Here is a 23534-nt window from a genome sequence, read left to right as displayed (position 1 = left end):
TCATCTTGGCCCTCACTTCGTCAACTCCCATTCCTGGTCCGCCAGTTGCTTTTCTGTTACTTCTTCTTCTGAAGTGGTTCTTGGTCTTTGATTCTCCATTCTCTCTATCCCCACCCTAGCTCAGGCCCTCATACCTGAGGTTTTCCATGGATGGTATTCAAAGTTCTTTGTGGTATAGCCTCAGCATGTTTACCTTTTGGTCTCATCACCTGTATATTCCTTATATGTTATAATCCAGCCACACTAGAATCCTTAGTGATCTCTGAACAGGACCCACGACTTGCTGCAATCATGCCTTTGCATCTGCTGTTTCCAATGCCAATCTCCATCTACAAAATTCCTAGCCATTCTCATGACTCAACTCCATTGCTTTCTCTTCCATGAAGCTTTCCTCAATTACTCTTATTAGAAGTGATCTCTTTTCTCTAATCCCCTGAATTTTGTACCTGTTTAATGATTCTTATTATATGTTGGTTGGCATTTCATGATTACTTCATGTGGATGCATAGATTAGATTATAAACTTTTTTAAGGCATGGATCATAAATTTATCCATTTTTCTATCACTTCTCCACTATAGAACCTAGCACAATTCCATATATGTATATACATACCAGCTTTATTGAGATGTAACTTACATACCATACAATTCACCCATTTAAAGTGTAAAATTCAGTGGTTTTTAGTATATTCAGAGCTGTGCAACCATCACCACACTCAATTTTAGAACAATTTTTATCACCCCAAAAAGAAACCCTGTACACATTAGCAGTTGATCCCTGTTTTCCCCCAAACCCTCAGCCCTAGGCAACCATTAATCTACTTTCCATCTCTGTAGATTTGCGTATTCTGGACATTTCATGTAAACAGAATCATATATTAGTCCTTTTGGGTCTGGCTTATTTCATTTAGCATGTTTTCAAGGTTGATCCATGTTATAGCATGTAATCAAGTAATTCATTCCTTTTTATGGCTGAATAATATTCCATGTATGGATATACCACATTTTGTTTATCCATTCATTAGTTGATGGGTATTTGGATTGTTTCCACTTTTTAGCTATTATGAATAATGCTGCTCTGAACATTCGTGTACAAGTTCTTGTGTGGACATATGTTTTCATTTTTTGCATATGTAACTAGGAGTAGAATGGCTGGGTCATATGCTAACTCTATGTTTAACATTTCGAGGAGCTTCCAAGCTTTTCAAAAGTGGCTGCACCATTTTACCTTCTCACCAGTAATGTATGAGGGTTCCAATTTCTCCACATCCTCACCAACACTTGTTATTATCTGTCTTTTTGATTATAGCCATCCTGGTGGGTATGAAGTGGGATCTCATGGTGGTTTTGATAGCATGACTCTTTTTACCTTTTAGATGTTCAATAAATATTTGTTGGATAAATGATATTTATATGTAATATGAACAAATAGACCTTTGAACAGGTCGTTTGTCTTCCAAATTTATTAATTAGCTAGAAAAGATGAACACAGGGCCCCGTATCATTAGAATTCAATTTATAAAAGAGACTTTTAAACTTTTTCCTCTCTTTTTAGTTGCCAGTATTATTTAGGCGACATTATAAAGGTGGTGATTTGTCATGAAAATTCATGTAGCTTTGCAGGTTTGAATGCATTTTACAGAATAAGCTAAATTAGAAACAAAATTCCAACTTTGATGTTGTTCCTACTCAAAACCTACCACTGAGTGGGGAGACCAAGAAAGGCTAACTCCTGAATCCAAGGCAGGGCAAGTAAATAAAGTAGCATTCCCTCCATGGCCCTTCCTTTGCTTTCTCATTGGAACACGTTACACCTCCGAAGCTCCAGACACCCGTTCTGTGGTGACTGTGTGAACTATTGCTCCTGTTTAGAGACCTTCCCATTTCTTCCACAGGCAGGCCTGTCTTCAAAAAAGCATTTGATAATATACCTGGGGACATGGGGTGGGGGTGGGGGAAGGCTTAGAAAAATGCAAGTGCTAAAGTTTCTCTGGGTAGAGTTTTCATCAGTAAACAGTAGACCCTGGGAAACATAGCAGGTTCTGAATACTTAATTTTGATGACTCTGGACTTGGAGAAACAGCCAGCTGAATCAGTTCCCTCTTGGGCATTGGTTTAGCCTACTTATCTGAAGTCAGAGGTAATGGTCCAATCACTTTTGCTTGGTTCTAGAGAGTTCTATCTTGTCCAGAATCCATCCATTTAGTCCATCCCTACATAGACACTTCTGTCTGCAGCATTGAAAACCAGAGTTCCACTGAAGGCAGAAAATTAAAGGCCCAAGATTGGGCTTACAACTTGGTATAGTGTGCAAAGCATCCTCTGAGGAGCTGGAGTGGCAGAGCCGGGGTTAAAGGTCAGAGTAAGTGGAGAATAGCCAGCTTTCTGTATGTATAACATCATCTTGCCAAACTCGTCTCAAATGCATAATTCTACAGTAGTATTCTCTGCAACTAGTAAGAGGCACAATCATCTTTAGAATTTGGGGTGTGTGTAATGTTTATTTTCCACAACCTCAATCACCCTTATCTGTCTGAAGATGTTTCCAAGGCCGAGAACAGGCCCCTTTCAGAACCTTGGTAGGAGAAGTATTAACAGTTGGAAACATGTCAGCTGCTTTATGGAGGAAGCACAGCCCAGGCCTGGTTTCTCTGGGTTGGATGATAACTTGGGCCCCTGCAGCCAGGGCGAAGCGTGGTAGCAGGAGCTGTAGAGATGGAGAGCAGCTCGGAGGAGGGCCCCTGCTTTTCAGAGCTGAAACAGGAGCTCTCTGAGAGAAAGAGATATTGCGTGTGGCTTCCCTGATGCCTTGGAGGGCGACGTGGATGACACAGCATCAGCCGTGCCATCGCGGGGTGGGGACACAGTGGTGGTAGGGGCCTCTGCCATTCGCGGCCTCTTGGGGGCAAGGCAGCCTCCGCTTAAGCATCAATTGTGGAGTGTGGGGAAGGGAAGGTGACAGAAGCCGAGTCAGCGTTCAATTTGTTGGACGGAGAACATGCTCCCGGGCGGCAGCCCCAGAGCTAGAAGGTCGGGGCCCTGGGAGAGACACAGCCCGAAGTTGGGGGCGGGGTGAAGCGCCGGCTCCTTAATCTCCTGCCCCATCATCTACTCTCCCCACCTGGATGCAGAGCGAGGACCGCGTGGAGAGGGAACCGCGCGGGTGGGGCTCAGCCTCCCCCTTGCTTCCGATATCGAAAGAGGCGGCGCCGGGCTAGGGACCTCGACCCCTTCGCCACCCCCTCCCGGCCTCCGGAGCATCCCTGCCTCTCCCCCTCCTCCCTTAAAATAGTGAAACAAACCACGGAGTGAAGTGATGGAAAGCCAGGGGCGGGGAGTCGCCCGCAGTGAGGGGCCGGAGGGGAGGGGGCGCAGTGGTCCAAGAAGGTGGCCTGCCGGCGAGCTCTGGGCTAATTGGGATCGCGCTCAGCTGCGGCCGCCGAGACCCTTCCCCTGGGGCGGCCCTGCCCTCCCCTGGCCCGGGGTGCCTGCGGAGGGCGTGGGGCAAACCTGCGCCTGCGGTGGGGGTGGGGTGGGGGAACTCTACCTCCATCCATGCCGGGATGGAAACTGCGGTCACCCCGCTAAAATCGGGGCGGGGGCGGCGGTGGGGACAGGCGGGTACCGCGGTCCCCCCCACCCCCCAGCCCGAGCCGCCGCCGCCGCCGCCGCTCAGTAACACGTCCCCAGGAGACTCGCAGGAGCAACACGTGATGTGTCTACTTATCAGGGTGAGAGGGGGAGAGCGAGTCTCCGAGCGTGCGGGCGAGGAAGCGGGGCGGGGGGCCGAGGCGGGGGCCGGGACGACGGCTGGGGCTCCGGGGTCGCCAGCTCCTCGCCCACCTCCCTCCCTGTGGGAGAAGAGGAGGAGGGGAAGTGACTGCGGAGTTGATGAACTTTGCACATCCAGAAACGCCATTTTGATTCCTTTTCCGGAACAAGTTTGCATCTCTCCTCGTTCTCTCCCCGAAGCCCACCGGTCCCCACTGCATCATGCCTGGGAGCCAAGCGCCCTGCCCCGCCGTAAGTACGCGCCCGGGGTTCCGGCTCGCGGTCCTTGGGTGGCAGCGAGATGTCTGGGGCTAAGCGGGAGCGACCTTTTAAAGAACTTTTGGGGATGGGGAGGGTGAAGTCTGCAGAGCGCGTTGTACTTTTTAAACTCGGCGTCTCCCGGAGCAGAGGACCCGAGCGCCCCACGCCGTGCTACGTGCGCTCGGGGCAGTGGGGCCGGCCGGGGATGAGCTGGGCAGCCCTCTCCCCTCGGGCTGCGCGCCGGCCCGCTCCTCCTCCTCCCCCCCCCCCCCCCCGCTCCTTTTCCCCTTCCCGAGCTGCCGGCTCTGCCAACCAGCTCCCAGCGCGAGCCGCCGCGGCCGCCGCAGCGCCCCGCCGCCAGGACCTGATGCGCATCCATATTAGCCGTCCGAGCACAGGAATCCGGCCCGACCCGCGCCGCCGCTCCCGCCGCGGAGTTTATTTTTAACCAGCACCGCCGGGACTCGGATGGTGCGCGCACCGCGGGCCAGAAACATCTTCCCAGCACTGCTCTCCATCTTCCGCCCTCTCTCCGCCGACATCCTCCCCCCCATGTGGGAGGGGAAACTTTTCTCCTACATACTTTCGAGTCCCTCCCGGACCGAGAAGCGCGGAGATGACGGCGCCCGCCCGCCGCCGCAAGGTATCCGGGGGTGCCTGGTCGGGGTGCCTGCCTGGGGTACTCGCTCGGGGGTGCCTGCTCGGGGCTGCGTGGTGGGAGCATCCGCCGCGCCCTGCTCTGCGGACTTTGATCCTCCCCGGCGGACGGCGCCGGCTAGGAGGGGGCCGCGGGAAGCCCTGCGCCCTTGCCCGTTCCCGGCTCGTGGCTGGTGGTTACACCGACCACCGCCCCCGGTGACTGGGGGAGGAGGGGGCCGGGGCCGGAGTTGTGTCCGTGCGTATTGTTCCCTTGCCCTTCCGTTGGCGGTGTACGTGTTTTCGTGGGAGCCATCGGTGTGGAGCGGAGCCTGCATCGCTGGGGGTGGGGGGGGAACCTCGGCGCCCGGCGCCGTCACGAGCACAGGAAGGAGGCCGGGAGCATCCGAGGCGGGGCCGGCCGCCGGGGCCCGCTTCGCCGCCCAGCTGTGGAGCGCGCTCGGAAACTTTTGTCCGCCGCCCGCTGGACCAATTTTTAGCGAGTTCTTCCTTCCTCCCATCCCGGCCCGCAGCGCCGAGCGGGGTGGGGGTGGGGTGAGCCGGGCAGGCGTCGAGGGGCAGGGGACCCGTGCGCCGCCCCCCCCCCCAGCCTCGGGCTGGGCCCCCCTCCCCGCTCGCGGTCTCTTAGGAAACTGCGACCTTAATGGTTGCTAAGGAGCAGGGGAGGTCCTTCCCGTTGCCGGCCCCCTCCCTGGGAAGCGGCGTGTTTTCTGGATGGGGCCGAGGGCCGCGTCGAGGATGTGGTGACTCGCTCCTGGGCCGTCCGCGGGGCCCGCGAGGCGCGTGAGTGCGGGGCACGGCAGCCAAGCCCATTTCTCAGAGGGGCCACATTTCTTTTCGGGGGGGCGGGAGCGCCCCGGGCCGAGGATGGAGGCGGGGGTCGCGAGGACCCCGGGGTCGCGGAGACTGGCCGGCCGGTAGGTCGGTTGACAGGCGCCGCGTGCAGCTCACGTCCAGCGTCCGCGGTGCATCGGTGATGGGTTATAAAAGAGGAGGAAAGTATTTCTCCTTGCTCAGCAGATTTGCCCTCCCTCGCTCCTTACTGGTTAGAAGATAGAACGTGAGCCCAGATCCGGACGAGCAGTTCACATTCCATTACGAAATTCTACACGGCTTCAGAGCCAGCAGCAGCACACATTCGGGGCACTTTGGAGTTTTTTCTTCTTCTTTTTTTTGGGGGGTGGTGGTAGTGGTGGAGCGAGAGAGAGAGGTGAATAAAAAATATAACTTTTCGCTATGCTGAAAAACCTGTCCGTGGGTTTTCATGAGTAGAAAAAATTAACCCTCATGCTTGTTTTAGAGTTTAGATTTAAGCTTAGCCTTTTAAAAGCCAATGGAAATAAAGTTTGCCTGTTGGATAGGGATACTGGAAATAGCGAGGTATTTCTGCTTTGAAGAAGAACCTTAAGATGATTTCTGCAAAGGCTGAGTTGCTAATGCGCATCCCATATTTTTGAGATCTTTTTTCTTTTAGATGTATAGTGTTCTGTGCATGCGCACGAGTGTATTCTGAAATAAATTTAATTGAAGTGGAAGGTGGAGAAAAGGGAACTGCAAAAAACAGAATGGTTTTTATTTTGTTTTTTGGATTTTTTCTCTCCATAGCTCTTAGAAGCATCCTCTAGATCTGGTGCTTTTTGGAGTAGGCAGGTATGGTTCTAAGACATAATGTAACCCGGAAGTCTAAGTTAGAGGCTGAAGTCTTGGCTGAAACTTTTTTTTTTTTTTTCCTTCTTTTGAAAACATTTAGTTCTATTCTTTCTTTAAGAGTCACACAGACCTTTTGAAGGAATGGGTGTGAAATTATTCTTCAAATAATTTATGCAAAGGTGAGCCACTAATTTTTTCTTTTTTTTTTTACCTCTGCCCTTTGGAGGGAGCCTTCTGGGTACTGGCTGATGGATCCTGCTTTGATGTGTTTTGAGCTTTGGTTACACTGATGAATTAAACATTTGAATGGCTTTTATCAAGTTTTAAATGTGTGAAAAAATACCTTCCCTCCCACCCCCCTTATACAAAAGAAAGGGAGAACCCATTTGTTTAGCTAGTGCTCCATTTTAGGTTGTTAATGAACTTACCCTGTTTTATCATCCTTAAAAATACTACTATACGGGTTGCATTTTAGGATGTTTTGTTTTTAAAGAGAATTTGCTGGTTATGTGATACTCTTAAATGCTACTGATGCTTACTGTTATATGCATATCATTCTCTGGGTTTTTTAGATGCTACTTTCTCATCAGAAGTTCAGTTTAAGCCCTTATGGCAGACAAGTGTTTGTTATGTGATGGGAAAGATGGGTCTGACTCAGCTGGCACAGGTGGTGTATCCATTCCTAACTATTTACATCATCCAACAAGTGACCTTTCGATTGAAGGGTCTTTTATTTTATATTTCTTCAGGCGGACTCCTGAGATCTCATTTGTGTCCAACACAAGTACAGAATGTTGAAGGAGAAAAATAAACCTAACCTTGTTAGTCCTGCATCTGATCAACAGCAGTTTGTTGGTTACCTGTGGTATATCAGGCAGTAGCTAGTTGTTATTATGTGGCTTCATTTTTTACTCTTCAATTTTGAACTGCTGTGTTGGGGTCTACTTTTTTAGGTCAGTTTGGAAATCTTTGCTTGCTATCTTATGCTCACTTGTCAACATTATTACCTTCAAAAAACTTCCTGGTTAATGAAGTTTTAAAAATTCTACCCTTTTAGGGTTTTGTAGGGCATAATTAATATAAATTTAATTCCTACAAAAATTGGTTAAATGTGCTCACTAGAGACAGCCAGAAGTGAAACCTTTTGATGTTTCTATTCATTATCCTTCTGAAAAGTAGGTGGTGCTTAAAAGGTCATAGGATAAGTGTTGCTAAGCAGCTAAACAGAAGGATGCTAAAATTAACCAAAGCATTTTTGAAAGAGTCCTTCCCTGTTTTACATTATTTACTAGATTTAATTAATTTCTGAATTCTCCATGTCCTTTGACCTAGGAAAGTAGGATAAGTTTGTTTTCTTTTTGTTATCGTATTTAAATAATCTCTCTCTCTTTTGTAAGTGTCTTTTAATTGAAGTTCACGCTCTCTGACCAACTCTGGTGTCAGATGGCAGCTTGTCTGGGCGGACTTCTTGCCTATTACCGGTGTGTTCATGTTAAACCTTCCCTTCCCGAGGATATGTGTGGGTGACATCACCTTATTTCATTTATGAGTAACAGGTTGTTTAGTTTGCTTTGGAAAATCTATGTTATCCATAAAGTGATGCCTTACTTTATGTCTTTGTGTCTCTTTATTAAATAAATTTTCATTCAGAAGATAAAAATGCAATATAGTATCAATAAAAATATGCAGTATAGTCTTTGCTGATAACAGGACAATAGTTTTCTTCCCCCTTTACTGAGATTGTCATTTCCTTAGATCTGGTTTTCTTAGGGCTCCTGTCCTTTTCACTCCACCTCCCCATCTCGGTTTATTCAGTCCAGTTCTTTTAAAAAATAATTATATTAGGCTTAGAGTATCTTTAGAAGCACTGCCCAAATGTTAGAAAACAAACAACAGAATTGTGGTTTACTGCTGTGAGTATGTTTAAGGGTCTTGAAGTAAGGTAAAATGGTTGAAATCTAACCGAAGCCGTGGTTGAAAGGCAAACCCACCATAAGTCAAAAGTTCCCCTGCCTCAGGGTTACTTGTGTACATCTGACCCACCAAACAGGCAAAGTTGAGTGATATTTTTATATCCAAATATAATTAAGAAATTGGATGGGTTCTTTGGAGGGGGGCAGGCTAAATGAGTTTTCTTTTTCTCTTTTAGACTTAGGAAGTGATTTTTGGGTAGAAATAGTCATGGCCGTCTTCAAAAAGCAGGAGTCAGATTGTGATTTCCATGCCCTGAGGGGCCTCACCGTAAATCAGAGGTAAAAGGTGTACCATATAAAACACAGAGGGAGGCATGCGATGTGCCTTCTGAAATGCATCACTTATTTTTAATTTCCCCCCTCCCGTAGACGGCAGAATACAGAGAGGAAAACCATCTGCTCTGCTTTCATTTCGACTGAGGTGGAAGAACGAGGAAGATGGGGAGTGAGGGTGACCAGCCTTTCTCTTTTTATGCTAGCTGTCTTGTGGGACAGTGTCATTGACGGTGCTGGTCTCAGTTTTTCTTGTCACCTTCCCTGGGTCTTTACTGTCCGGTGTGAAGTGAAGCCAAGTGTAGCTAGAGACTGCGTTGGTTGGTGGAGATGGGGTAGGGTGGAGAGGAAGGAAGGCACTGGGAGGAGGGCGCAGGGAGCTGTTCCTTCCAGCTACTGGTGCATCTTGTTTCTGATGGTACTTCAGGGTACAGGTGAGCCAGTCTGCCCATCAATAAAGGTGGCTGCCTGTGAATAGGTGCTTCAGACAAAAGAAGTGGGAGAGGGTGGGGACTGTTTGTTCAGTGTGATTCAAGCAAGTAATGCTAAGAGAATTTGAAAGCCTCTGTGAAGTCTCCGAGACTGGAGACTGAGCCCTGACTGCTCCTACAGGATTCACCTGAGGCCTTTCAGACTCTGTGAGGGCGGGTGGTCCTGGTGGGGTGGAGAAAGCCCAGTGAAAACCCCCACATTCTTTGTCAGCCGGCCAGACTGCAGAGAAAAAGTCTCAGTGGGGGTAATGAGATAAAGCTTTTAAATGGCTCTATTTGTTTTTCCCCTGGCTTGCTTGGTTTCTCATCTCTTTTTCCCCCCTTTTCTAGAGACTGTGGGGTAGGATTGCTATAAGAATGTTTGAGACTTTTTGTGATTTAATTACTTTTACAATTTCATTTTTCATTAGAGTATAGCTTGAACAAAGTGAACTTCACGCCGCTCTTGTGAAGGCCTTTAAGAAAGATTCAGATTTTATCCTCAGAGAAACACAGGGAGGGTAGGTGGGTATGTTAACCCATTTTACAGCTGTGCCAACGTCCATTCAGTGGCTGGTAATAAATCAAGCCTAGGACCCAGAACTGACCCTGGCCTAGCTCCCTGCAACACCTGCTTTTTAAAGTCAGCTTGGCCTCAGAAGACTGAGCATTAAATATACAGCGTCAGTTCATCTGCGTGTGTGTGTTGTAAATTAGACCAGATCCTTTTCACAATAATTCTTTAGTTGAATTTGAAGATGTAAGGCAATTAAAAAAGAAACTTTTTAGCCTTTGGTGGCATTTCTGTTGATGAATGTGATTATATACATTTTTTTCAGTAGGTTTTCTACCTCATGGGATTGTTGTAAGGATAAAATAAGTGTTCAGAAAGTCAAAATCTATATATGGAAGAAAGTGGTATATTTTGAGCTCAGGAAGCTGTGTGGGTATCCACTCTGGATTTCCTCTCCAGAATTGTGCACTGCTGCATTACCTGGGGCAGAATTTGCCTAGGAGTTAGTGTTCAAGTTGGGGAGACGCAGAACTTTTGTTTTGCTTTGAATGCCAAGAGACAAGCCAACTTAGCAAATTATTCTTAATGAAGTTCACTTAGGGATGGATCTTAAGGAAAAGGCAGGTTGTAAGCTTTGGTCGACCTTTAAAGCAGTGGTTCTCAGCCTGGCGGTTTTGCCCCCAGGGGGCATTTGGCAGTGTCTGGAGACGTTTTTGATTGCCTTGCTGGGGGGGAGGGGTGCTACTGGCCTTCAGTGGGTAGAAGATGCTGCTGCCTGTCCCACAGTGCACCGGAGGGCCCCACAGCGAAGGAGCATCCAGTGCAAAATGTCAGGAGGTGGAGGGTGAGAAAGCCTGCTTTTAAAGGTACAGTAGTTGTGGCCTGCGTCATATGTGCAAGTAGCCTGGGTGTACTCACTGTATTGCATGTGATATATTTGGAGATCTGAAATTTCATGAAGCAAGTAAGCTCTTATTACATGCCTGTAAGGTACCATGGTTGGCAAGTTCAGGGTTTCACAGAAAATTTGAGGTTGGGAAAAACATTAAGTGGCGTTAAATATATTTTAAAACCCCGTAGTAAATAAAAGTTCTAGAACTCATCTGCTTCTAAAACAAACCAGATTCATTGGCACTGGGAAGCTGTTCTGGTAGGTGGCTCAGCTTTCCAAGTCACTTCTTCAGTTATTTGGGAAACTTGCTCTGGGGCTGTCATCTGCCAGTTCTCCCTCATGTTTTAAGTTCTGTGGCGTGTCCTTCCTCCTCCCCTGTTTTTTTCTTAGCGTTTCAATCAGCCCTTACTCGCTTGATAGTTAATGTTTCTGTACTCCTAGACTCCCTTATTTTGTTTTCTCAAGTTTTTGCAAAATTCTTACAAGACTCTCCGCCCTTTTTACAGGGCAGTGTTTTGGTCTTCTGGCCATACATCTCTTGAGAGGGTGGATGGCAGACTGCTGCCATGGCTGGAGGGGATGGCGAGGGAACGAGGGGGAAGAGACAGTAGTTATTTTTATGTTCTTGGGAGTCCCAGACCTCAAATACATGAAAAGGTGGTTGATTTAAAGAAAACAATGTGGCATACAAACAGAAAACTGAATTTCCCCAGATCAGAAACGTCCAGGATAGTGACAGGAGTGATCTTTTAGCCACAGGTGCCACTTGCCTGACCCTTGTCTCCCCCTCCCCTTTGAGTGCAGTCCAGGAAGGAGGGAGACCAGATTCCAGAAAAGGAAGGGCTGCTGGTGGTGGGAAGTGATAGTTGTCCCCAAAATGCCTTGGGCTCCCTCTTACCTTACGGAAATGTGTTACTCTTGAAAGTAGCTTTTTTTTTACATCCTAAACCAGTGGTAGACTGTCAGGGTCCCATTTACATCCATTTGTGCTGCTGGTGCTCCGTGCCCTGCTCTAGAGCTGCCTTCGCCTTCCTGTACCTGGTCGGAAGAGCCGTGGATTCTGGTGCTTTTCTGCCCTTCCTTCTAAACTTATAAACCGGCAGCTCCCTGCTCTCTATCTCCATTTATGGCTTTTCCCAACTGGGACCTTTTGTCACTTGGATCGCCCTGCAGGTACCTCAGAAGTAACTTGTAAAAGTAAAAGTCATCTCCCTCACTTCTAGAAGGGGATCTGAAATGCACCATCCACCCAGTCTTCTAGGCCAGAAAGCACATTGATGTCCTTGACTCGTGTCTCTCTCAGCCCCGAGGTTCCATCAGTCACCAGACCCTCCCTGAAGCCTCTCTCCAGGCTGGCTCTGACATGGACGGTCCCGTTGCTCCTGACCTAAGGCCCTCATCCTGTTGCAAACGCCTCCTAAGTTAATTTCCTGCCACCAGTGTCTCCCTACTCCAGTTCATCCTCCGCTCTGCTCAAAAACTAAAGCAGCACATGGTGTTTGCCTGCTGAAAAACATCTCTTGGCTCCCTGTTGTCTACAGGAAAAAGTCCAAACTCCTCAGCTTGGCACACGAGGTCTTTCATCGTCAGCTTCCAAACTGTCTTTCTAGTTTCAGCTCTTGTCACTGTCTTCTACGGCTCTGCTGCACTGAATAATTTCTTACTGCTTCTGCCTTAGCATGGATTCTTCATTCTGTTCTGTCCCCATCCACTTCTCCTAGCAAATAACATTTCCTAAATCTTCTTTGAAGACCCATCTCAAATACCACTGCTTGTGGGGAGAATTAGGTCCTCCATCCAGAATAACTCTCACCTCATCTATCCAGTCTGTCTGTATTGTAATTTACCTGTTGACGTGTTTTCCCCGCCTCAAGAATAGGAAGGCACTTTTACTCATATTTTTCCGTCTTCTGTACCTACCTCAAGGATTACATAGTTGGTGCTTATTTGATAATGGGTGTTGATTGGATTTGTTTTCTAATACAAGAATGAGAGTTTTTGAAGAGGTGCAGGTTATTTTTGGAGAAGAGCACATATAATTTGGAAGCTAAGTCCTAAATATCAGCACAAATTAAGAGAAGGAAACAGAAACTAACGACTTCAGCACACCCATCGCACAGAACTTCGGTGCTAAGTGCACACTGGTGGAAAAGAATTTTAAATTACAGAAATTTTAAAATAAAAGTTTGCTCAACTTAATTTACTCAAAATTAAAGAGAAAAAAAATCTTTGTTAATGCCTGATTGCACTAAAAGCTGTCACACTAGGGCCCTTACTAATTATAACCACTTTTCATGGCTCTTGGTTTGAAGTTTATATTAAATAGGAGAGATGGGCACACAGATCAAAGACCAAAATCATTTCAGAGCTCCAATGTGTGGGCCCATTTTCTCTGCTTAGTTAGATTTTTGTTTCATTAGTGGTATGAGTTAATAGGAGTGTTGGTCTGTGTATAATTTAACTTTTCTTTTTTCCGTTACTCCTTGGATTTAAAACAGAATACCAAACCAGAAACCTAAAGGATATAGATCTTGCTTTATTTGTGTGTGTGTGTGTGTGCGCGCACAAAATATGTACTTGATAGATCATATTTATGGAAAGAATCCTTTTCACTGTTTTAGGGGAGCCTCCTTTATGCTGAGACTTCATTGTAAAAAAAAAAAAAAAACACATACTTGTGAATATACAAGATCATCTCAAAATCTTTTCTTAATTTTCTTTTGAAAGAGGTACATATGTCTTCAGAAAGAGAGGAGATACCAGGAAGATGGGGTGAGAAAGGTGTTTTGCCTGTAGACTCTCCTGTACTTTTACATTTTGAACCATATGAATGGGTTTCCATTTCAAACAAGGAATTAAAAAAAAATTTTTTTTTTAGCTGCACGATGGAAGGTCTTGGTATCCTTTATGTAAGATGAATTCCTAGTTAATTAAAAATACATTACTGCCTTTAAATATTCCTTAATGTGCTTACCTGATAACTAGAGTTAGGCTCAGATCTGGCAGATGCATTCAGACATAATAGTCTAACTTTGTTTTATTTCTAAGGAGCCTTGTATATTTTCCTTTCTGATGTGAAAAACAGATTTTTTTAAAGTCATTTCTGTTCCACTTTAGGGCTTTTAGTTGTTGTTCTTTTAGTTGTTGTTGAGGGAAAATTTTATAAACCTGTTTAGTGAACATCTCAAACAGGTTTCCCACTACTTGTTTAAACCTATATTGGATTAAACTGTTTTACTTAAAATTTTAAACCAAGTATAATTTAAAGCAGGCTTAACTTGCATGTCTCTGAATTTAATTTGTATTTAAATCATGAAAATAAGGTTTCTAAGAACCATTTGTTGTTCAAGAGCTTAGTAAGGCTTCATAACCCCCTTTTCTTAAAATATTATATCAAGTTGGATTGAGTATCAGATTCGATCTCCTTTTGGAAAACAGACATTTTTTTCACCCCCAAATTTGCCAACCTCATAGTGTTATTTTCTTAACATTTACTGTCTTTATTTATTGATTTTTGTTTTGTTTTGTTTTTTGTGAGGAAGATTGTCCCTGAGCTAACATCTGTGCCAATCTTCGTCTACTTTGTATGTGGGATGCCGCCACAGCATGACTTGATGAGTGGTGTGTAAGTCCGTGCCTGGGATCTGAACCCACAAATCCTGGGCCACTGAAGTGGAGGGTGCTAACTTAACCACTGTGCCACCGGGCTGGCCTCTATTTATTGATTTTTATTTATTCGGTATTTGAATATTTACTATGTGAGGCCTCTGATAAGCACCAAGGGTACTAGTATGAGAAAGAGAGTTGCTGGCTTCATACAGGTTGAAAGAGACACATTCAACCACTAAGTCATTTACATCTGTGCTAAGTGCTAAAAGTTAAGCATGACAAAAACATGCCATTAAATTTGGCCTCTGTGTTGTGAGGAGGAGTGAGAGATGCTGGGAGGCAGGTCAAGGAAGAGATCCCACAAAAGTGGCATTTGAGCTAATATCTGAAGGATGGTGAAGAGAAAGAAAGAGTGTGTTGGAGAACAAATGGCTTGTACAAAGGCCCTGAGGTTGGAGAGGAAGGTGTGTCTGCTTAAGTGAGAGAAGTGCAGCGTGTATGTGTGGAGGAAGAAAAGACATAGAAGGAGTGAATGACATGCATGGTGAGTTAGGCAGGGACTAGAGCATGCTGCTTGTAGCTCACAGGTATTTGGAATTTTTTCTTAAGAACTCTGAGAAGCCATAAAGGGTGTTAGGCCAAGGAATAGCATGATGAGATTTGCATTTTTAAAGATTACTCTTGGCCAGAGTAGAGAATAGACTAGACTAGAAGGAAGCAGCTATTTTGCCTTCTGTTTGCAAGATGGTTGAGAAGATTAGTTTTTCAAAACTTTGAAAACCAGTGGTGGCTTGGAGTATGGTAGCAATAGAGATGGGGAGCCTAGATGGGTTTGATAGAGATTTAAGCTGTAAGCAGTAGGAGGACTTGTTGCTGGGCAGGATGGGGTGGGGTGGGGTGGGCAGGGAGGGTGGGGGAACAGAGAGATGACTTCCAGGTCTCTGGCTATTGTAAGGGGTGGATGGTGATGCCTTTCTCTGAGATTAGAATGCAGGTGGAGCAAGGTTCGTGCACAAGGTACGTTCCCTACCCTTTAAAGAGTTAGATATTTATGTTTTCAAATTTTTTCAGCATTTTCTCTAATTGTGCTGTGTTTTCATGGGTTAATGATATACCTGGCATGGATGAGGCATGAGAAGTACTTACATAAAAGTGAGAAAGATACTATGTTCTTTCCTACTGGAATAAATGAATGGCTCCTGCCCCTCCTCTCCTTTTCCTTCTTTCCCTTTAATTTCCTGAGGCCAAAGGGAACATGGAGGATTTCTTATAGATGTCTTGAGCTTCTGAATGATGTTCAGATGAGATATGCAACTAAATCTTAAGAGCATTTAAGTTTCTGTTTGTTTTAGTGATGCGTTATCTGTTTGACTTGGGAGCATGCGACTCAGGAAGAGGCTTCAGGAAGAACCAATTTAAGATTCAAAATTGCTCAAGCCTTTTACTTGAGCGTCAGAACTCCTTTCATGACCTGATTTTCCAACTTATTTCTTAGTTTCTCAGGGGTCACCTGACGCTTTGAATGTGTTAGAACTACATCAGTATTTTGCTGGACCGGTAATCTGTGTGAAAACAAAGTTCATTTGGTAAACGAAACTTGCTGTGTATCTACTGCGTGCTGGGCTTTACACTAGATCTGTGGGTGCCAAAGGAGAGATTTCATCCCTTCCACAAGGAATGGAACTTGTCCCCACTGAGCGATTGTCTAGCCTGTATTTGAGCACCTCTAGTGATGGCAGACTTGCTCCCCCCAGGCACTCCTTGGGTTTTTACGGCGTTAATCAACTTTTTTTTCTTCAAGGCAAATAAAAATCTTTGTGGAACGAATGAGATAGAAAGTCACGTGTTTTCCGCTGAGTTGGTAAAAACTAGAAGCTGGAGTGCAGGCATGCTGCCTTGTGCAATCTGACCCTCGGAGAGTTCTATCAGGGAGTGCTCCGGGCCACTCAGGCAGTGCCACCTTCAGTTACCTTCTCCTGTACTGGAATTCCTCCTTCCTGAGGGAGGGGGGTGTCTGCCTCACTTGCCTGCACGGCCACCCCCCTGTGTGCGAGCTGGGACACTATCCTTTAAGACGATATCACAAGGAAGTCTGAGCAGTGCTCCCAGATTTGGGTAATGCTTTTCTCTGATGTCATCCAGATGACTCATCAAAACCTCAGGTGAGCCCCAGCATGCCCCGAAGATGCTTCTCTTGTATAGTATCAGTCCTGACCGATGTAACCCCACTGTCTCATTGGACCCCAGGTAGTGCTGGTCATTTGCCCACACTGGGGAGAACGTGACTTTCCATCTCTTGCTTAGGGGCATGGATGTTTCGCCTCACCACGACCATGAATCCATTAGAACAGACACCACACTTTATTCCAGCCCTATATTTGATAAAATCAACTGATTAGGGGAAAAAAACTCAACAGAGACCTTGCCCCCTCCCACTTTTTTCTAATTGAAATAGCTTGGTAAGGAGATGCTGGGAAGAAAACTTTTATTTATTTATTTATTTTTTAAAGATTTTATTTATTTATTCCCCCCCCCCACCAAAGCCCCAGTAGATAGTTGTATGTCATAGCTGCACATCCTTCTAGTTGCTGTATGTGGGACGCGGCCTCAGCATGGCCGGAGAAGCGGTGCGTCAGTGTGCGCCTGGGATCCGAACCTGGGCCGCCAGCAGTGGAGCGCGCGCACTTAACCGCTAAGCCACGGGGCTGGCCCATGGGAAGAAAACTTTTAAAACTGGGTTTAAGGATATTTTTTGAAACTTTAAATCTTAAGGTACTGTGCAAACAACTCAGAGTCTTTCACATCACTGTGACCCAGGCAGAAGCATGGATTTGGAGATCTAATAAGTTTGTTGCAAATATAACTTACTAGATAATGGCCTTGTGATGAATATCCAGAGCTGGTGTCAGTAGTACATGCAGTAGGCAATGTCTGGTGACAAATAATAAGCTCACTTTTGGAAAACCCATCCGTAACTGCTAGATCGTGGTGACAACACATGCTACCTGTTAGGTAATTTCTTTAAACGGTTGTGTATTTGCATCTCTGGTGTCGTTTGTTGAAAGGCTTGGTGGTGTTAGGTTCCCTGGGCTTTGGGATGTTGGAATATCTTCTGTGTGGCTACCTTCTAGATATGTTAGACCATCTGCTGTGTTAAGATTAAGTGAATGAAAGTTGAATATATTTTATTTAAAACTCCTGAAGAGGTTAATGAAACAAGTTAATAAAGAAATATGTGCTTTAGAATTTTAGTGAACTTTCTTCAGAGAAGTTCAAAGGGATATCACTTAGGCCAGGCCATGTGATGCTTTGTAAGGGCGTCTGTGACATGTCCCTTCTTTGTGAACCCAAAGTCATTGTTGTCTTGCTAAGAATGTGGCATTGGGAGCCATGCCGTAAAGATGACTTAGGAAATTGGCTGCTCTGCCTTAGGATGGGTGAATGCCGTGCACATTTGGTTGCGTCGTGGCAGTAAGTGCTGAGAATCGGGGTGGTTACCCCTCTTGTTATTTTTGTTCTTTTTTTGAGCAACTCTTGATGTCAACGTGGGTGAATAATCCTGGCACGTGTCTTCTGAAGCTTGCTTTGTGTCTTTATCCATCCACTGGAGAGTAGATGGTGTGTGGCCATGTGTCCATGTTGTGGTATAGTCAAGAAAAAAGGGGGGTTTGTGTATTGAGGAGGCAGCATGGTTAGCACTGGCCAAATTATTATATTTAAAAAACATGATCAAAATGGCCCAGCAACTTTATTTCATTGTTATCTTTATGGTAACTGGCATTCTGGAAGGGCCTCTTTGGCTGGCTTGTCTCTGGGAAGTCTGATAGTAGCCAATGCTGCCTCCTGTATCTCTACAGAAAACATAATACATAGAAATCCAGCATGAAACAGCAGAGACTGCGATGTGGTTATGCATATTACAAATGAATCTACTACCTAGGGTGCGTTTAAATAAGGTCAACAGATGGCATTTGAGCTACAGACCACCTTGGGTGAAAACATCTCTAGTCAAGGCCCACCCGTATTTGCTTTAAATCAGATAAACCAGAAGTTAAGTCTTTCAGTTTCTCTTGTGCCCTTGCTAGACGTAATCCATATGACTCCAGTCTGATAAGTCAAAAATCTCAAGTTATCGACTTTAATTTTCACCCTTATTTGATTGTTAGGCTTTTCATGTGGAAACACTCTTAGCATGAGAGCAGTGGGAGCAGTAGTAATAAGATCTAACATTTATTGAGCACATACTAGTTGCCATTGTCTTAAATTCTTGACGTGGGTCCTCTCATTCATCACGACTCTTTGACCGTATGATGTAGGTACAATTATTATGCCCATTATTCAGATGAGGACACTGAGACTCAGAGAGGCAAGCAGCTAGTAGGAATCAGACAGTGCAGCCTCTGCTTGTAACCACCGCTACTTTGCCTTCCATAATGACACGACATATTCACCAGATAAATATCCCTGAAAACCTGCTGCGTGCAGAGCCCTGTGATACACGTCAACGGGAAAGATAGAGATGAACACGTGTGTGATGGGGTTGCTGGCTTCTGGAAATAGCAGATTAAAACTTACCCGTGAAACAGCTCATTCTCTCAGGTATTTGACAAAATGAGTTAGATCATCACTTCTGTGGACTATCAGGAGGGGAGACGGGTGTTTGCTGGAGTGAGAGGCTTGCAGAGGTGGTGTTATTAGTTCAGGGAAGCGGCTGTCCCCAGAGTGTGGGGCCGGCACCGTGGGAGAGACCCAGAGGAGAGGTGGGTGAGGCCCTGAACAAATCCTCACATCCTGGGTGAGGATGAGATTTTCCCCAAGTTCCCGTTAGAGGGGTTCCGGTGGACCAGAGGTTGTGGTGGGAGAGGGCCCTAAAGTGGAAGAGGGTGGCCTTGGAGTCGGGGCTTCTGCTGGGCCTCTCTGCGGTGGGTATTGGGGCACAAGCCTGGCTCTTAAATTCTTTCTTGTGGACACCCACTTTTAACCTCACTGAAAGTGCCTGAGCTCTGTTTCAGACTGAGAAGAGTATGTCAGCCCCTTTGAAGAGCCTGGAAACTGTAAGCTCTATAAGCGTTTGGGGGGTTTAGTGTTGCCTTGGGTTTCTGTAGGGTCAGGGCCTTGAAAACAGGTCTCTTGTGGTTTGATGTTATAATAGGTTATGGTCGTTTTATTTAATACATAAATTCAAGGTTTTGTCTCAGAATTGGTATTGGGGGTCAGGATCATGGAGCTATGATGCCCAATGATCTGTGGTTCTAGTGAAGTAGGCGCAGCAATTGAATTGATCTAATTACTAACCTAACCTTAAAATTGGTCTAGATTCAAATGGGAGATAGCCTCTAGGAGGTGTTGTTTCTTTGTTGTTTTGCTTTTTAAGCAATAGGAGCCCTGCAGACTGAAGGAGAGTGATGGAGGATGTCCTGTCTCCCTCAGGATGTTTTTGGGATGGGGGTCACCAGTGTGTGCTGTTCCTCCCTTTTTGTGGGACTGCCTGAGCAAGTTATGGAACTGGCAGATCTTGAATTGCGATGAGCACTTGATGGTCTGTTTCCTGTTTCTTTTTTTTTTTCTTTAATTTTATTTTTTTCCCCCAAAGGCCCAGTAGATAGTTGTGTGTCACAGCTGCACATCCTTCTAGTTGCTGTATGTGGGACGCGGCCTCAGCATGGCTGGAGAAGTGGTGCGTCGGTGCGTGCCCGGGATCCGAACCTGGGCCGCCGGTAGCGGAGCACGCGCACTTAACCGCTAAGCCACGGGGCTGGCCCTGTTTCCTGTTTCTGGTGGGTCTATGGAGAAGGATTGTTTTGAAATTAGGAACAAATAGAAAATTTCAGGCTGTGTGCTACCAGCTCAGTTATAACTGACCTATCTTCTATTTACTACTACTGTTATTATTATCGTTCTGATTTTGCTTATGGCAATTTGATAGTTTCAGCAGAGGAGTAGTGAAAAGAAATCTGGATTAGGAGGCTAGCATTCTGTGCTTTTCCCTGCTGTGTGGAATACCACCATCAGCTTCACTGCATTGGAAACTGCTTCTTGACACCTACCCGGGTACCGGGCTCTGGGAACACAAGGATGAGTAAAACATGGTCCCTGCCCTAAAACTCACCAGTGCATCACAGCTAGTAGAGACACCAGGACAGGCAGAGGACCTGGGAGTGGGAAGTGGTCTGGGTAAGAGGAAGTGATGTTTTCAAATATGAAGTGTTGGCCACGTGGAGAGGCGTGTGGGGAAGGGAAAATGAACTTCTAGGCAAAAGAACAGTGTAAGTACAGGCCCTGGAGTACAAAAATACAAGGCTTATTTGGGGACAGGATAGAGCAGGAAGTGGAGTATTACTGGAGAATAGGGTTGAGGGTGCTGTGTCGAGTTAGGGTGAGAGGAGTGTTGGCATGTGACTCTGGAAAATAGACGGCTAGGTTGTGTAGGCAGTTGTGAGCCATCAAGTGCAGAAGCAGGGCCGTGATGTGAGCGGCTCTGTGTCTCAGAGAGGGAACACTGCTAACCCCTTAGAAAAATTAGGCAGTAGAGGAGACAACATGTTCAGCAAAGTGCAGAATGAGCTTGGAATTTGGTACCATATTTAACGGAATAATTTCTTCTCTTTTTTTTTTTTCAAGAGATTTTTCCAGCCCAGGGTATGTAGGCTGCTACCTGAAGCCGTTGTTAAGTGGTCATTGAAAGGTGGGACCTTTATTTTCAGCAAATAGAAATTCAAATGAATAATGTTTAAATTTCTTTAGCTGTGTTTTATCAATTGATACTTATATAAGCTCATCTAGTAGTGGAATTAGTTACAGGAGGGAGACTCATTTCTTTTCCCTTGAAAATATTGAGGGTGGACATTGGGAGTTGGAAGGGGACTATTTATTTGGGAGTGAATGCTGGCTGGACGCCGTGGATGAAGGCGTCAGGAGCTGAGAGCCTCTGGTGGAAATAGAATCTGTTCATAAAGGTGGAGCCGATGCGTAGCAGGGGCCAGCTAGTTCCCCTCACTGCTCACCTGCGTGGCATCTGCACTCACCCAGGTGACGGCTCTGCACCTCAGATGTTCCCAGTCTTCTGCTCAGATTCCACCTCCCTCCCCACGGACGAGGTCAGCCAGGAAAGGGAGTCCTGTTCCCAAGACTTAAAAAATCCGCCGTGGGGGATGTGAAGAAAGTCAGACAGTGGGCCCCGAGACCATTAATAAAGTGGTTTATTAATTATTGCAGACACACACTATTGCCTTTTACTCTTAGGTTTTCAGAGTCCTCTCTCCTCTGGGGAGGACGTATTAATTTTTTTATGTCTGACTACACATTTCAAAGCCTGTACTCAGGGACTAAGGGACCTGGCTGAGAGGATTGTGAAAAATCGAGTAGGCTCCCTGTACATTTGGTTGGTTGGACAGAACACATACCTTAAAGTTAATCATTTTCATCACCTAAAACTGATTTCTATATGTTACGGTTTAAGGGACTGTTGGCAACCTTTTTTGTTGAGTGTTGTTTTTTAGCATGTTCTCTCATTTGAGCTAGAATTGTGCAGGGGGAGGTGGGATGCTTGTGAGCTGTAGCGGGGCTTTGGGGGTCCGGGAGGAGAATTGGGGAGGCGGGCATCTGAGAGTGTTGGTGAGTGGGCTCCTTTTGCCTGTGACCAGCCTGGGGATACAGTTAGGGCAGGCAGGCTCCGGTTATGCCCAAGGCCTTGTGCTGGCTGGCTGCATATGTTAGTCCACGGTCAAGGGGTAGGTATTATTCTCCTCTTGTTAAGGACCGGAAACCGAAGCTTAGAGATGTTCACGTTTCTGAGATCAGTCAGACCACCAGGAGACTTTATGGCCCATCTGTGTGCAGTCTTAAGGGCCATTCTTTTCTTGTACAGAATCTCCTTACGCTTGGTTCCTGGAGAGATCCTAGCCTAGCAATTCTGAACCGCTTGACTTGATTCATTTGTCTTGACTCTTCTCTAACAGTTTGCCTGGATTGAGCATAACACATTATTTGAATGCCTCAAAATTTGTCTGGAATATCCTTAATTGAGCAACACCTGCGTGTAGGACACTAGGTTTCGGTGTGGTGTGGAGCATGGTGGTTCTTGCCTTTGGGAGTTTACATTATGAAAGGAATTCTCGGCGCAGGGTAGACCCCGAGCCAAGTACCCATGGGAAGCCCGAGGCTTATGGAAGAAGCAGAAGCAGGGGCTAAGGTCCAGGCGGGAAGGGGCAGGGTGGGTTTGGAGTTTCGGGTGTAATTTGGGGTTGAGGACGGTGTACTGGAAGATGAGAGGGTTGGACAGCCACCTGGAGCAGGGTGGGGTGGGTGAGGAGGCAGAATTGGAGCTTCTCTTCTGTAAGTGGGAAGGAGTCCTAAGATCTTGAGCAGAGAAGTGACAGGTTGACCTCATGAGGCTTTGGCGACACCCTCAGAAGGGGGAATGTGGCCGAGTCTGTGCTTTTGGTGGCTGCTGTGGCTCACTTCCCTGTTTATTTCTGGCCCGAGGCAGAGGGGGCATCCCACGTCAGCTGGTGCAGGGTGAACCAGGCAGCACTCAGGATCTCTGAATTGCCCAGAGCCACTGGGGCGATGTATACACACAGGAGGCTTTATTTCTTTACAGCCATAGACTTGTGTAAAAGCTGAATCACATACTCCGGCTTAATATTTGACTTCTTAGTTACCAACTCCAGGTGAGCCACCCTCGAGAGGGTGATGTGTAGTAGGAAGAGGGCACAGGGCAGCAGTTTGGGCCCTGACATGGAAGGTTTGGGTTCGGATCCCTTTGGTCTAGTATATTTCTTTTGGGGGCTTGTTCACTTGAATACTGTCTCATGTTTATAATGTTGGCGTATTGGTTTATATGTTCCTACCACTGGTTTACTGAAGGTTGGGCTGAAAGCTTTCTTGGCACATGTGTGTCCTGAGATGTGGTGTGTGGAGACCTGGCCTGGAGCACTGTGAGCACCTGCCCGGGGCCCCAGGTGTTGCAGCCTCAGGTGGGACTTGAGCCCAGTCTGCCCACCCCCCACACCCAGTTCTCAAGTCCTGCCAAGTGTTTGGCATTCCTGGTGCTGACAGATAAGCCGATGTTGTCTGCTGCAGCCCGAAAGGAGAGAAGGGTGCCCTCACCTGTCCAAATGGAGGGCAAGTGGAGGTCTGGCTGTGTGTTTTACTGATAATTCTCCCAAATCATTTTTACCCTCCACAGCCAACACGCCTTCCTCTAGAAACCTGCAAAATATAAATCCATTTCCTTTCCTTCCTTTGCTCTGTCAGCCCTCTGGTGAAGCTGAAAGCGCCTGAAAGAGAGGCCACCAGAGCCAGGGCCTACATAGTCCACACACTCTGGATGCCACCCTGGGTGACTCAGATTCGGTTGATTTGTCATTTCACAACCACCTGCATCTGATCCCGCTCTGCGGACACACTCAGCCCCTGTGTTAGGAGCAAAGCGCCCTTCCTGGCTCCTAACCCTGGGTGTG

At 46.3% G+C, this 23534-nt stretch overlaps 1 protein-coding gene across 1 annotated transcript in view; it reads left to right on the top strand.

Moving 5' to 3' along the window:
* Positions 1–3813: 3813 nt before the first annotated feature.
* Positions 3814–23534, top strand: part of RREB1 (ras responsive element binding protein 1) — a 133223-nt gene continuing 113502 nt past the window's right edge. The window contains 1 exon segment of the mRNA XM_058555324.1: positions 3814–4023. The gene's annotated coding sequence lies outside the window, so the exon portion shown is untranslated.

This window comes from Diceros bicornis, chromosome 14 (assembly GCF_020826845.1).
Source record: "Diceros bicornis minor isolate mBicDic1 chromosome 14, mDicBic1.mat.cur, whole genome shotgun sequence".
In the NCBI taxonomy this organism is placed as follows: domain Eukaryota; kingdom Metazoa; phylum Chordata; class Mammalia; order Perissodactyla; family Rhinocerotidae; genus Diceros; species Diceros bicornis.
This window is presented reverse-complemented; position numbering and strand designations above follow the sequence as displayed.